This window comes from Zootoca vivipara, chromosome 3, assembly GCF_965207765.1.
Source record: "Zootoca vivipara chromosome 3, rZooViv2.hap1.1, whole genome shotgun sequence".
NCBI classification, from domain to species: domain Eukaryota; kingdom Metazoa; phylum Chordata; class Lepidosauria; order Squamata; family Lacertidae; genus Zootoca; species Zootoca vivipara.
The window spans coordinates 22,776,228-22,790,748 of record NC_142586.1 but is presented as its reverse complement, the minus strand read 5'-3'; the positions used below and the strand labels follow the sequence as shown (position 1 = coordinate 22,790,748).

Sequence of the window (14,521 nt, the reverse complement as noted above, 5' to 3'; positions counted from 1 at the left end):
TCACTGGGGAGATGTAATCGATCACAGCTTCCTAAGAAGCTCATACTCCGTCATAAACTCCATTTAATCCCTTAAACCACATTGCACAGCCGTTCACCAAAATGGTTTGTAGAATGAATGTGTGGGGTGGAACCACAGGTCTGTTGGGCACATGCCTGGCATACACAAGGCCTCAATTCAACACCTGTTATCTCCAGGTAGGTATGGAATGACTCCTATCTGAAGCTTGGAGAACTGCAGCCAATCAGCATAGACAATACTGAGCAAGGCAGACCAATGATCTAATGCTATATAATGCTGCTTCCTATGTCCCCAGCCCCTGCTCCCAACTAGGTGCATTGAACAGACTTGGTGATTTTAAACAGATCATAAGTGCATGCAGTGCTTTTTTTCAGCCAGGGCATGTCAGAGCGCAGTTATGGAACCTCTCAGGTGGGCACTATTGTGGGCCGGCACTCCCCTGCCTGATTCTTGCCTTTGCATACTTTCAAGAAGCCCAAAATGAACATTTCAAGTCAAAATGGAAGCTGGCCAGCATGTGCAAGTCTACACTTTTCTTCAGATCAATGTCTCCACCTAGCTCCTAGCTGCGATTGGTCACACTACATGGCAGGGCCAATTCGTATCTTCCTTTATTCAGTCCCCCTCTCTTGTAGTGGCCATGGACTTTAAGCTTTCCAACCAGGCTCCTACTGTTCTCTCTCTCTCTCTCTCTCTCTCTCTCTCTCTCTCTCACACACACACACACACACACACACACACACATGTGTTGTCCGAGGGCCCTTCCAAGCTGCTCTAGCCATCTGCCTGAATCTTAGGAGAATAAGGGAGCCAAGGGTGCATTTATTTGGCCTGCACCAGAACCCCAAACCAGCTAGGGAGCTTGCCATAGTTTTTAGCAGCTCCACAGGCAGTGAACATGGCTGTCGTCAAACCGGCCTCTGTTCAGGGCTGCCCTGAGTCGCCCGGCAACTTACCGTAACAACTTCATGGTGAGTTCCAGCATGTATAACTCCTGGCACTGTATGCCTTCAAGATCCACTGCATGCAGCAAAGAGAAAACATTCCAAGCTGCACTTGTAATCTCCTAAGCGGCTTTGATAGCAAACAAGGATGAGTAAGGGATGAAAAGGTGTCAGGAGAAACTACAAGTTGGTAGAGAATAGTAAATTTCATGGAGGATTACAAAAGAGCTGGGAGAGTGTGCAGACAAAGTTTGCAGAGGGAAGTCAGTGGGAAGGTTTGAGACAAGAGCAAACAGACTAATTAGCAAAGCTCCTTCACTAACGTTTATCATGTAAACTGTAGCCCTGAACTGTTGACTCACCTCCCTTCTCCTCATTTGTTGTGAAGCTTATTCCTCATTTTGGTTAGTTAGTGCAGAGGTGACAAATTCACAGTGCATGCATTGTGCAGGTAAGGTCCTCCTATTTATGCTCTAGGGGGATAAGAAGATGAGAAGAGATCAGAGTAGAAAGTGCCTGTTTTGTTATGGGGATTTTGCTTGGTTTAGTTTGACAGTGTGGTGTAGTGGTTAGAACATTGAACTAGGACCTGGGTGACTCAACTCAGCCATGACGTTCACTGGGCAATCTTGGGCCAGTCACCATGTCTTGGCCGGCTCTACTTTATGGGAAGGACGTGGGTGGCGCTGTGGTCAAAACCACTGAGCCTCTTGGGCTTGCCAGTCAGAAGGTTGGCGATTTGATTCCCCATGATGGGGTGAGCTTCCGTTGCTCGGTCCCTGCTCCTGCCAACTTAGCAGTTCAAAAGCACACCAGTGCAAGTAGATAAATAGATACCACTCTGGCGGGAAGGTAAACTGCTTTTCCGTGCACTCTGGTTTCCGTCAGGATGTTCTGTTGCACCAGAAACGGTTTACTCATGCTGGCCACATGACCCGGAAAGCTGTCTATGGACAAATGCCAGCTCCCTCAGCCTGAAGTGAGATGAGGGTTGTTGTAAATTTTATGCATACACAGGGGGGGGGAGAGGGAGAGGGAGGGAGGGAGGGAGGGAGGGAGAGAGAGAGAGAGAGAGAGAGAGAGAGAGAGAGAGAGAGAGAGAGAGAGAAATTTGTTTTTTTTCCCTGAGGGAAATGTTTATACTGTTGCAATGTGTGGGTGCATGCTCATGTGCACATTTGTGTGTGCATTGTCATTAGGGTTGCGAGATTAACATGAACGACCTGAAGTCTCCTGGTTAGCCTGCCCCCAACCCAGGTGGCAGGGAGAGGGATTAAACTTCCAAGTGGGCAAGAGTGCATTAAAAATATATATTAAGAAAACTGTGCACACAACTTGCAAGCTTCTGCCCAGCAGGAGCTGGCTGCAGATTATTGCATAGACTCTTGGGGGGGGGGTGTTTGCTCCAGGTGAAGCCATGTCTTCCTTCATTATGCAGACCCTATGAAGGGCTTGGGGTTTGAAACAAAGGAGGAGGCCGAGGAGCCCTATTAGATTAGACCAAAATTACATGTGGTCTAGTATCCCGCTTCAAAGAATGGTCAGCCAGATGTTTCTTGGAAACCCACAAGCAGAGCATGAAGGCAACAGCTGTTGCATCCAGCAGTTTGTGTCTGACAGAACAGAAGCAGCTCTTTTTGCTTCCATTTGTAATAACAAGCCACAAAATGCATTCCAGTCTTTATTCTGTCGGCAATGTGAAATGGGTCGTTGTTATCTGTCTGGGGTTGATCTGGAACCAAGATCAAAAGCACCGGCATTTATCAATTGCATATTTCCTGAAGGTGTCACATGGGCTGGTAGGGTTGACAGGTCAACAAAAATGACTTCAAGGTAATGCACCTCAAAGTTAAAAATGAAGGAAGGTCAGTGTAAATGATAGGGAATAAAATACTCTGTTAGTGCTGTATTCTGTTATGAACTTATGGCTGCTGCTGGAGACCGAATGCAGGACTTGGTGAATGATTAATCCATTCCATTGAAGTTGTTTTATTGTTCTGACATGGAGTTATTAATCTGGAAGTAAATGTCAGGGAGTGGCAGGTAGTTTGAACAGTGAGTTACCTATATACCCATGTGATGAGAGACTTGGCAGGCTGAGGGAAATGGTGCCACCTAATTTTGTCCATTCAGCCTCATTTTATTCTGTGATTATTTGTTGCCAACCTTTTGGGTTGCTGACATGCATCACCTTCTCCTTGCCATCACCCACCAAATCAGATCACTCCATAAGTTTTCATTATGCAACAGTGCTTACAAGCTAATTCAAGCAGAGCAGTCATTCATTTCAAGTCACATGTATGTGGCTGAAATGTTTGTGAATATCATTCTTCAAAAGGACAACAACAACAACAACAACAACAACAACAACAACAACAACAACAATTTATTATTTATACCCAGCCACTCTGGGCGGCTCCCAACCGAATATTAGAAACACGATAAAACATCAAACATGAAAAACTTCCCTAAGCAGGGCTGCCTTCAGATGTCTTCTAAAAATCAGATAGTTGTTTATTTCCTTGACATCTGATGGGAGTGCATTCCACAGGTTGGGCGCCACTACCGAGAAGGCCCTTTGCCTTGTTCCATGTAACTCGGCTTCTCACAGTGAGGGAACCACCAGAAGGCCCTTGGCGCTGGACCTCAGTGTCTGGGCTGAACGATGGGGGTGGAGACACTCTTACAGGTATACTGGGCCAAGGCCGTTTAGGGCTTTGAAGGTCAGCACCAACACTTTGAATTGTGCTCAGAAACGTACTGGTTCATAAACATCTATTCCTTAATCTCAAGGATCCACTCAGGTTGTGATTGTAATGTTTTAAGCTGGTTTGAATGCTGTGTTTTATATTGCTGTTGTAACCCACACTGGGACTTTCCAGTAAAGGGCAGGTAATAAATATAACCACCACTAACACCTGGACTTATCACTGAGTATACACTTTGCCAGAGAGCTGCAGCAGCCAATCTGATGAATGAACACAAGTATATCATCTTTACATTACATGTTAAGGTGTACTCTAAAAACTACAAAGTGTGATGTAGCCTTTCAGAGTGTTCCAACCTATGAAATTAAAACTAAAATGGAACTGCGGCTAACCAAGTATATCAACAATGAAGGTGATCTAACATAGCATGTCAGGCCATTGATCCACCCGCCCACCAACATTCTCCACCCATCGATGTCATCAACGTTGACTGGCAGTGACTCCTCCTGGTGATACCCTTCAGCAATCTTTAGTATGCCAAGAGGAATAACGGTTGAGAGAGCATGTTGGTGGTTGAGTCATCGCATGCGCCTTGTCTGTGTCATCAGGCCAAATCAACTGAAACTGATCCCACAATTTTGCAACAGACAATGTGCTGGAAAACTTGCTGGACGTGGCAGTGAATGTGGAAGTGCTATGGAGGCAATGAGGAAAATGTTAACGGACCTCAGGCAATCGTGGAATGAGTATATGTGCTGTAGGCAACAATGGCTCACGACCGCCAGCTCTTAAAAGAACTACTATCTGTTTCTCTTCTCTGCCCGACCTTCTTCTGGAAGGCTTTAAGATTTAAATTGCCCTTGTACCATGTAGCCAACCCATCTAATAGTCATTGGCATTCTTGGTCCCTGTGTAATTGTCTGAGTCATTTTGACTGAATACAGCTTTTATTTTTTAAAGTTTAAATGCTGCAGCAGAGAACATTATTCATTCCTCCACCAATGTCTCAGCTCAAGCCTGAGACTTCCTTTATAATGAATTTATGAACAGAAAGGAGGGGAAATCGTTCTTTTGAACTCATCTCATCCTCTTTCCATCAGAGAAGAAGAAAAGAGGTTAATCATCTCCCATTGAGCAGGATACACACAGGGGCTGCAAGCACTGTCCAAATTACTCAGAAGTAATTACAAAAGGACTTGAAACGTAATCCAGATCTGTCATCCAGAGGAAAAGAAATGTAGTTCCCACTGGGAACTGCAGCCACTTATTGCAGGACTAAATATGGCTGTTTCTTAAAATAACACATTGTTTCTTTGACTGGGCCGGCTTATCCCATCTGTCATGCAATCATGGCTTGTGAATAAAAGGAACGCATATCAGGTCCCAAAATTCTTGTATTTTGCATACTAATTGCATACCCCAGAATATGGCAGAGGAAAGTAGCTACACTTGTGACATTTTTACAAGTTATGCAAACTCAATCCATTTTTGTATTACAGCACATCTGTAAACTGAATTTTTTAAAGCCATTAAAGAATGTGTGTGTGTGTGTGTGTGTGTGTGTGTGTGTGTGTGTGTGTAAAAGTGTCCTTACCTACATTGGATTGCTAATTAGTAGCATTCACAAAAGATGCATGTCCTGGTATGGTTTTGCCTTTCCCAAACATACCTTGGTCGGCGATGGGGTGGCCAAGATAGTTCCATAGTAGTACAATACTAAGGTATTGCATTTTAGATTCCAGTTGCTGCTGCAAGCCTTCAAACAGCAGCTAAGGCTGTCGGGAACCATGGGAACTCTTCCCCCATGGTTCCTGTTATTCTAGAAAATGCTCATGGCAGCATCAATTCCAAATAAGCCGAAAAGCATGTGGGATATAGTTCCCATAGCTTTTTCTGTGCCTGGATGCTGTGCACATGTTTAAGGCTGCATGTAGGAAGCTCTTCTGTGGGTTCCACCACAAACTCTCACCACTCCTACTGTGCCCCAATAGGTAAGGGGAAAGGGGGCAGAGATAAGGGCCCTCATTGGGGGCACCATTATAAGAGCTCAATCCATTCCTTCCTAAATAGAAAACCTTCCTCTGTACCTTTCTGCGTTGTGAATTTCTATTTTAAAAAGGTGTTCAATGTGCATTTTGCGCAAGGCATAGGCAAACTCAGCCCTCCAGACGTTTTGAGACTACATTTCCCATCATCCCTGACCACTGGTCCTGCTAGCTAGGGATCATGGGAGTTGTAGTCCCAAAACATCTGGAGGGCCGAGTTTGCCTATGCCTGGACCAGCCCATCAGTTGGCAACTTCCTCTGTTAATTTAGCACACATTTTTCTTTAATGCTACTTCTCTAAAAGCTATGAAAGGAAGCAGAAGGTGCAGCTCTTGATAATGTTGCTTGATGATAGGATGTTCCACTGCACCCATGGCCAATGGGGTGATTTCTTTCCCCATTCTATTCTTGTTGTTATTATTACTGTATTACTATTTACTTTCTTCTACTCCTTATCCCCCCCCCACAACCTTTTAACAATTAACTGTCTGTTTACTACACACAGCAACACGTCCCCCCGCCCTCAGTTCAGTCATGATACTTATTGGTGCCTACATATTTACAAAACAGCACTTGAGGAATTGTAATATATTACAGTATGTCAGATCTCTCTCTTTGTAGGTCTGGCGTCTTCACATCAACACCCATCTTCTGACTAAAAGTTGTTTCATTCTCTTATCCAAATATCTGTGCTATTTTCCTAACACTTAAAATCATCGATACTGAACACGGCTCACCCTACGGAAATGTAAGAATACATAGAAAGAAAATATATGATTGTACACAATTATTTGTCTTATTTATTAGGAGAAAGTATATTTGAAATATGGGACCCAGGTGGCGCTGTGGGTTAAACCACAGAGCCTAGGGCTTGCTGATTAGAAGGTCGGCAGTTCGAATCCCTACAACGGGGTGAGCTCCCATTGCTCGGTCCCAGCTCCTGCCCACCTAGCAGTTCGAAAGCACATCAAAGTGCAAGTAGATAAATAGGGACCGCTCCGGCGGGAAGGTAAACGGCGTTTCCGTGCGCTGCTCTGGTTCTCCAGAAGCAGCTTTGTCATGCTGGCCACATGACCCGGAAGCTGTCTGCGTACAAACGCTGGCTCCCTCGGCCTATAGAGCGGGATGAGCGCCGCAACCCCAGAGTCGGACACGACTGGACCTGATGGTCAGGGGCCCCTTTACCTTTATATTTGAAATTGCCACAAACTCCAATTTGAGCCTAACCCCCACACTGAGGATATTTGGATTTAAATCATCAAAGTTTCTGGAGTACCACAGTTTCCCAGAAAGTATGGTCCCACCCCTGAACTTTGACTGATAGCAAATAGGAGCACAGGGTGCTGGGAGGCAGTATTAACTGGGGTTTCCTGCCTATGTAGGAAGGATAACTGTCCACAGTTTGGGGAATAGATTGAAAGCATACATAGTATTGAGCCTGGAGTGTTAAACTGTATGACAGGCACCTCTAATCCCTGGATCCAGCAAGTGTGAAAATCTAATCAAGCCTTCTAATTCCCGGAAATAGACAAATTGGCTTCCCGGTGTGGTGATGGGGGATTAAGGGGTATGGGAAATAGGTGGGGGGCCCTCCCTCAACAGAGGAAGCCAGAGTTTGGAGTAAGTAAGCCATAACCTCCACTGTCCCGCATTCCAAGGAAACCAAACCCTGGGTAAGAAAATCCTGGAATCTCTCACAGCCCAGATATTGGGGTGGTGTGCAACAATATATATTTTTCTAAGCATAGGTGTAAAAGATGAATTCAATTGAAGTTATACTCTCAGTGGAGCAGTAGGTCATTTTAGACTTAACAATCTCTTGGGGTGTGTGTCTTTAAATGGTAATCAGTATTATTTCACTGACATCAAATGATCTTACATGTCCCCATCTCTTGAGATGGTAATAATCAATTACTTTGATTCCTTCAAAATGTGGCAATCCAACTCAACTGTATATGATGGGCTTCTGCTCATTCTGATGAGTGGATCTGGACTTCGGCTCCAACATCCCACTTGCATAACACCACTGCACTGTGTACTTTAGTTGTTGTAAGTTCGGTAAACATTAATTTAGAGGTTTCGCTGAAAATGGATGAGTTGCCATATTGCATTTTACAAATGCTTCTGTTTGCTGTGAGTAGCACAGAGGACATAGAAAAAGCGGGGGGGAATTTATCAGCACCAATGAAACACATTTTATTGAGTCAGATTTACTAATAGTGAGATCATAAAAAGAGACAAATAACAGTCCCTGAATTTCATCAGGGAAGGAAGTCAAAAGACAGAGTGGAATGTAATCTCCCGGGACAACACGGCAGAGAGTCTGATAAATAGAAACAGGACATCTTCAAAGGCATATGAATGGATCCCAAGGGTGAGGTCTGTGCAACACAGCAACAAATCTATCAGGAGGAGAGAGAAAAAATGGACCACGGCAGCAGATAATGGAGGAAGTGGGAAATCTAATTACATCAAGACATTTAAAAAAACCCAAAGAATGAGAACAAGATTAATCGTACAGACTGCAATTTTAAAAAATTAATTATTGTCTAATTATTTATAGCATTTTTGTCCTACTCTTCAGCAAAAAGAAGGTTAGAAAGATCTGCAGCAAGACATCCCCTTTGCTTAGTTTTAGGAATATGCATTGGCATACCCTCCAAGGTTTCTCCGATGAAAATAGGGACATCCTAAGGAAAAGCGGGGCATTCTGGGACTTCCCACTAAAGCACAGCCTGGCAGAAATAAACTGAGCTATGGAATATTAATCACCCTCTGAAGAACGTAGTTTCCTGGAAGAATATCTCTTTCTTCTCTTATGAGCAGTGACTTTTTGAGGCCAAGCATTGTAAGCAGTCTATTCCTTTTTTGACTACCGCTTACTTGAGGCATGCTAGCGGCTCCATCCTTACAAGGAAACATCAGATAAGACAACGTTCTGCATAAAGTTTTAAAAAGCTGTAGACGAGTTGACTTAATGAAACAAATGCTTTGATGATTTAATAACTCAGAAACCTCCTTCATTTGAGGTTTTTAAGCAGTGGTTCGAAGGCCACCAGTCAAGGATGTTTGAGTTAAGATTCCTGCATTGCAGGGGTTAGGACTAGATGACCCCTGGGGTTTCGTCCAACTCTGCAAATCTATGATTGTATGAAAGAATCAAAATAAAGAGGAATGCTTTCCCCCAACAAACTCAGCGGGGTGGGGGTGGGGAATCCAAAGAGTTTCTTCTCGTCTGTGAATTAACTAATCATGACTTCCTTGCAACCCCTGATAAAGGCCTTTGGCAAAGACAGCATCCTGGTGTCACTAGCAGAAATGTTTATAGATGCTTCAGGCTCTGGCCAAGAGATTCAAGAAGCCATTTAGCAAGAACTCTTTCCAACATTTTCCACGAGCAGATCTGGTTTTGCTAGAGAGCTGCAGCTTTGCAGCGCTTTATATTTCCATGATACAGGCGTATTTTCATACACAACTGTTTCTCACAAATGTGCTTCCGAATGTTTGCTGTAGATGCCTGGGCACCACAATTTAGGAAGGATATTGATAAGCCGGAACGTGTGCAGAGGAGGGAAGCCAAGATGATCAAGGGTCCGGAAACCAAGCCTTATGAGGAACAGTTGAGGGAATTGGCTATGTTTATCCTGATAAAGAGGAGAGTGAGAGCAGGTATGATAGCCATCTTCAAATATCTCAAGGGCTGTCACATGGAGGATGGAGCAAGCTTGTTTTCTCCTGCTCTGGAGGCTAGGACCCAAACCAATGGCTTCAAGTTACAAGAAAGGATATTCCGACTACATCAGAAAGAACTTTCTGACAGTAAGAACTGTTCAACAGGGGAACAGTCTCCCTCAGTAGATTGTGGACTCTCCTTCCTTGGAAGTTTTTAAGCAGAAGTTGCATGGTCATCTATCATGTATGATCTAGTTGAGGTTCCTGCCCTGCAGCAGTTTGGACAAGATAATCTTCCCACGCTGCAATGCTGTCATTCTATGTAAAATACTTTAAGCTTGTCCATAAGCAATGCAATGTGTGAAGTGGCCATAAAACAGTCCTGTTAGTTCATCAGATGAGGCAAAGCCTATGCTAGGATGAGCACTGTCTTCTATTTGGAAGTGCAAAGGCCTGTCTGGTCAAGTTTAAAAATAAAGAACCATCAGAAGGGAGATCAAGAGTCTTGACGTTGCCTGCCAACAGTTAGCTGCACCTCAACAACAGACCAAGCAGGCACAGTCTGTTCTTCTCTGGTCAAATGCATTGTCTTTCTATTTAAAGTGTAGCAGTTATTTCTAGATTTGCATCAATACATATAAATCAGCACATGCAAATCTTATGCCATTATGCCCCCTCTTTTTTGATGATGCACAAACCATAACAAATGAGGCAGTTATGCTAGAGATACGGACAATCCAGTCTCCAGCAAAACACACACACACAAGATCTAGCAAAAAAAAAAGAAAGAAAAAAGACTCAAATTTGTATGACTTGCAAATAGAGGAATCAGCACACCATCCACCAAACCTCCCGGGAGAGAATTTTCTTAGCCAGTGGTTTCCAACAGGGGGTCCGGGGACCCCCAGGGGTCCGCGAGCTATGCCAGAGGGGTCCACAAGATGCTATTAGAATAAAAAATATATTAAATAAATTTCGTATGATAACAGATTTTTTGTTTTGGCCGCTTTCTGCATGAACAGAGAATAGCACAAAATTAGAATTAGATAGAGGCAGTAGTTCTGCTATATGCCGTTAGGTGGCGCTTTACAAACAGTACTGTTTTGCAAAGAGGCAGCGCGCGCATTCTACTAACGCTCACCTCCCCAAGATGCTTTGCACGCGTCGGCTTCATTTGTGCACTACTGCGCAGGCACCCTGTCTTCTCCATTCCCCTCCCTCCTCCCTGGCGCGCGCTGCCTCTTTGCAAGACAGTAGTGTTTGTAAACAAAGCGTTGTTTTCCGCGGAAGCTACAGTTCGCGTAGTTAAAAATGGACTGTTGGTTAAAAAAGTGGTTCGTTAAAACGACAAAGGCCTACAGATGAAGAGGAAGATAATGCATTTGATGTTCAAGCAAGTAAGTCAGTGACTCTCGAACCGATCTTGTCAGTGTCCATTGAACCTAAATCGTCGGCGTCCCTTGAACCTAACCCTTTCAAGATCAGTGTTAAGCTTACTGGAAAAATTGGATTAGGAATTAGGAATTAGATTTAGGATTAGGAATTAATGGGGGTCCTTGTCACAATAGCGGCTCGATGAGGGGTCCTCGAGAAAATTTTGTTGGGAACCCCTGTTCTTAGCCATCTAGCGCAAAGCTCTCCTGCCACCCCAAATGACTTTAATTGTTTCAAACACTGAGGCCCCAGAGGACGTGAGCAGATTGAGAAAGTGACCTATAAATAGTTCAAAATGATGACCAAAGCATAACTGCTTATTTAATTTTTGGAGCCAAGGTGATGACATGTAAAATATAAGCAAGAAATATAAATTAGCCCAAGGCTATAATTTTAATGAAACCAGTGCTCTTTTGCTGACATTTCCAAAGCCCACATGCACATTACAGTTGGAGAACAGATGATATTTTTGCCCCTGAAGTGCTAGACTTTATATTAGATAGCTATCTGCTGTGACTATCAAATAGTCCAATTTCTGATGCAGGAAATGAACACAGTCATATGGCATAGGTTGGCACTAAAGTAAGTACCGTATCTCAGTGATCTTGCCAAGTTCTATGATTCTACTATCTGTTAAATCTGCAGTGTCAGTGCCCTAACTTAGATTCAACGTACATTTCAGATGATTCAGTGCATGTGTTATTTCAGCCCCTTTTTCCAGTGGCGAAGCGGATTGATTCTTTGTGAGAAAATAAAAACGTACAAAAACATGCCGCAAGTTAAAATAAGATGAATTGGTAATCATGACCCCACCTCTATTCATCTTGACTCACCAAAAGTCTAGAAATGCTGATATTCTGCTAGTCAGCTCCATCCTGCAACAGTGTAAAGCATCATTTAGGAAGCATATCTATGTCTAATCTACCTGCTTGTGTATGCATCAATAAAGAACAGTAAGTGGTATAAATTCCCAGGCATTTAAAAATAATAATCGCATATCCTACCAGTGGTTCAGCTTGTACAGACTAGACTCTTCCAGTCAATAGGAGGCATTTTGTATTAAGCAATTCAAAATAATTGGCAGAACATTTCAAAAGAATTACTGCGTGCCTCGGGTTGTGTTGCTGCTGGTTGCTTATTCTTTCTCTCTCAACCCACCTGAAAAGTGCAATCACATTTCAGAAATGTCTTCCTAGGTTGCCAGCAGCTGTGGAGACATTAAAACGGTAGCCTTGCATGTGCCTCAAGCAACTGATATAAAGATATAAACTCACAAAGCCAAGTGCCCCGTTTGAAAATCATAAGACGCCTTCTTTGAGATATCTGCGTTTCCTTAGGTGCACCTGCCTGGGACATTGGCAGGACTGGAAGCCTTTATCACACTGTATCAAATGCCCATGAGTCGTATGTTGTCTTCTGTTGTTTCTCAGAAGCCCTGCCCAAGCCCTGCACCTGGGAGGTGGTGTGGTAGCTCCAGTCTACACACAGAGTTCACCTGTGTGGATGACAAAGCTTGCTGCTCCTATTTGGGGAAGGGCTATAGCTCAGGGGTGAAGCATCTGCCGTGCCTGCCAATTGTCCCAAATCCAATCTCTAGATCTCTTTCTGAAACCAACTGCAAGTTAGTGTGGGCAATTTAGAGGGGATTGCAGCAGATTGTTTACCATTAAACAGAAATCCTCTCTCCGTAGACTTGCATGGAGGGGTGGGGGATATTCTGCAACTCCTAGACTGGCTGATGGGGGAAGGAATGCCCAAAGGGTACCCGTTGAGGGTTGGCATTATCTTCCCCCCAACTGCCTCCTTCAGCTTGAACAGAGGGTGAACAAAAATGTCTGAGCACAACAGGGAAGACTTTAAGTCAGTAGTTTTCAGCCGGTGTGCCATGGCACCCTAGGGTGCCTTGAATGATAGCCCGGGGTGCAACACTGGCCTCTTTCCTTTTGTCAGGAGTATGGGCAGGAGTCAGGCTCTGGGGCCTGTAGTGCTTTGCAGGACTGGGGCCTGCCTCAGCTTGTGCTGGAGAAGCTAGGAATGGCCACTCAGGTGAGGCCACTTGATACCTCACTGCACCTGGTGGCAGGAGCTGGGAGGGATAAAAGCTCAGCATTTCCCTTCAGCTCTTTGCCACGGCAACGCTATCCCTGCCTGGTTGCCTCTGGCCTCTTGCTCCTTGGACCCTTGCCTTGCTGACGCTTTGTTCCTTGGACCCTCGCCTTGCCGATTCCTTGACCCTTGGACCTTTGCCTTGCCAACGCCTTGCTCCTTGACTCCCAGACCTTCGCCTCTGCCTTGCTCCTTGACCCTGTGACTGCCTGCTGCTGGACCCTCAGCCCTGCACCTGCTCCAGCTTCTACACCACCATCTTGCCTCTGGTGCTGACGTCCTCAGCCAGGGCTTCAACCACCCGCCAACCGGACCCTGACACCTTCTTTCCTTCCCTCCCTTCCTCTGATATCCTCTCCCATCTCTGCCTCCCAAAGGCTTGTACAGCTGTTTGTTGCAGCAGCCCTGGCTACAAGCTCCCCAGGCGAATGGTACGTCTGGGGCTGGTCGCCAGGAGCTGAGGCGGCCTTGGAGTAAGCAAGCGAGTGGGTGAGGGAGCCCAGCCAACCAGTCTACCAGCCATAGCTGCCAAGTTATCCCTTTTTTTAAGGGATTTTCCCTTATGCTGAATAGGCTTCCTCGCGAGAAAAGGGAAAACTTGGCAGCTATGCTACCAGCCCTTGTTTTTGGGAATGGACTGACAAGTCCTAGGCCCCTGTGGGGCAGTGTGAGGTTGAAAACCCCTGCTTTAAGTGGTTTTTCAAATGCCCCATTAGCCTCCAAAAGTAGTATTGATAGTATGACCCAGGGAAGGCTTTGAATGAGTAGCTGGAGATATCTGTGAAATGAAAGACTGCAGGCCTGACGTAAGGCACAAAACAATCTGGGGCAGGGAAGAAAGCCTCGCCCCCCATGACCCTACATTGCAAGGGGTTGGTCTGGATGACCCTCAGGGTCCCTTCCAAGTCTACAATTATCCTATGAGTCTATGAAACAGGAAGCCCACAGTGCCACCATCACGAAAGACCCTTGATGGGGTGGGCATTTCCCTTCACGCACCCAGTTTCAAGGCTGCAGGCTTTTTTCCCTTCCTATGCACGTCAACGGACACAGGCTCTTATCTCACTTGCAGAGAGGCCAACAGCTGCCCCTCGCTATAACTGGTGAGGGTTTGGGTGCCATTTAAAGTGTAATACGCGTTGGCTATCTCCTCACCTCTGCTCTCTTCTCCCAATATGCTTCAGTTATAACCCTTAGTGTGTTTAGTGTTTTCAGAGTGCTTGCTGATAAGCAGAGTATTGGGCGGGGGTGGGGGGTGGGGGGGAGAACCAGGCCTTCCCCCTGCTGTTTCAATTAAATCAAAAAGGACTGTAGCACCTTTACTCATTCACTCCCCGCCCCTTTAATACATTCTGAAGGTCGAAACCTTAAAGCTCTGTTCTGTCAGTGGTTTGAAAGTGCTAAGCTTCCCCTTTAAATCCTCATCGCTGCCAAAGTTTGATCAAACATTGCTGGAATTAGCATGTTCCTTGCGCTTCTTTTAGAAGTCAAAAACTTGGGGAGATAAAAAGAAAAGCACCCTCATCCATTTTAATGCTGCCATTTAAATAGGTCATTGCTACACCTGAGGCGGCCCGGTGGGTCTCTTGG

General features: G+C 45.0%; 1 long non-coding RNA gene across 1 annotated transcript; it reads right to left on the bottom strand.

The window, feature by feature from the left end:
- Positions 1 to 3,336: 3,336 nt before the first annotated feature.
- On the bottom strand, positions 3,337 to 13,608 carry LOC148686184 (uncharacterized). The gene is made up of 2 exons (XR_015948868.1): positions 12,100 to 13,608; positions 3,337 to 4,367 (listed from the first exon to the last, which is right to left on the bottom strand). It is a non-coding gene; the product is annotated as an uncharacterized LOC148686184 (long non-coding RNA).
- Between the last annotated feature and the right edge of the window lie 913 nt (positions 13,609 to 14,521).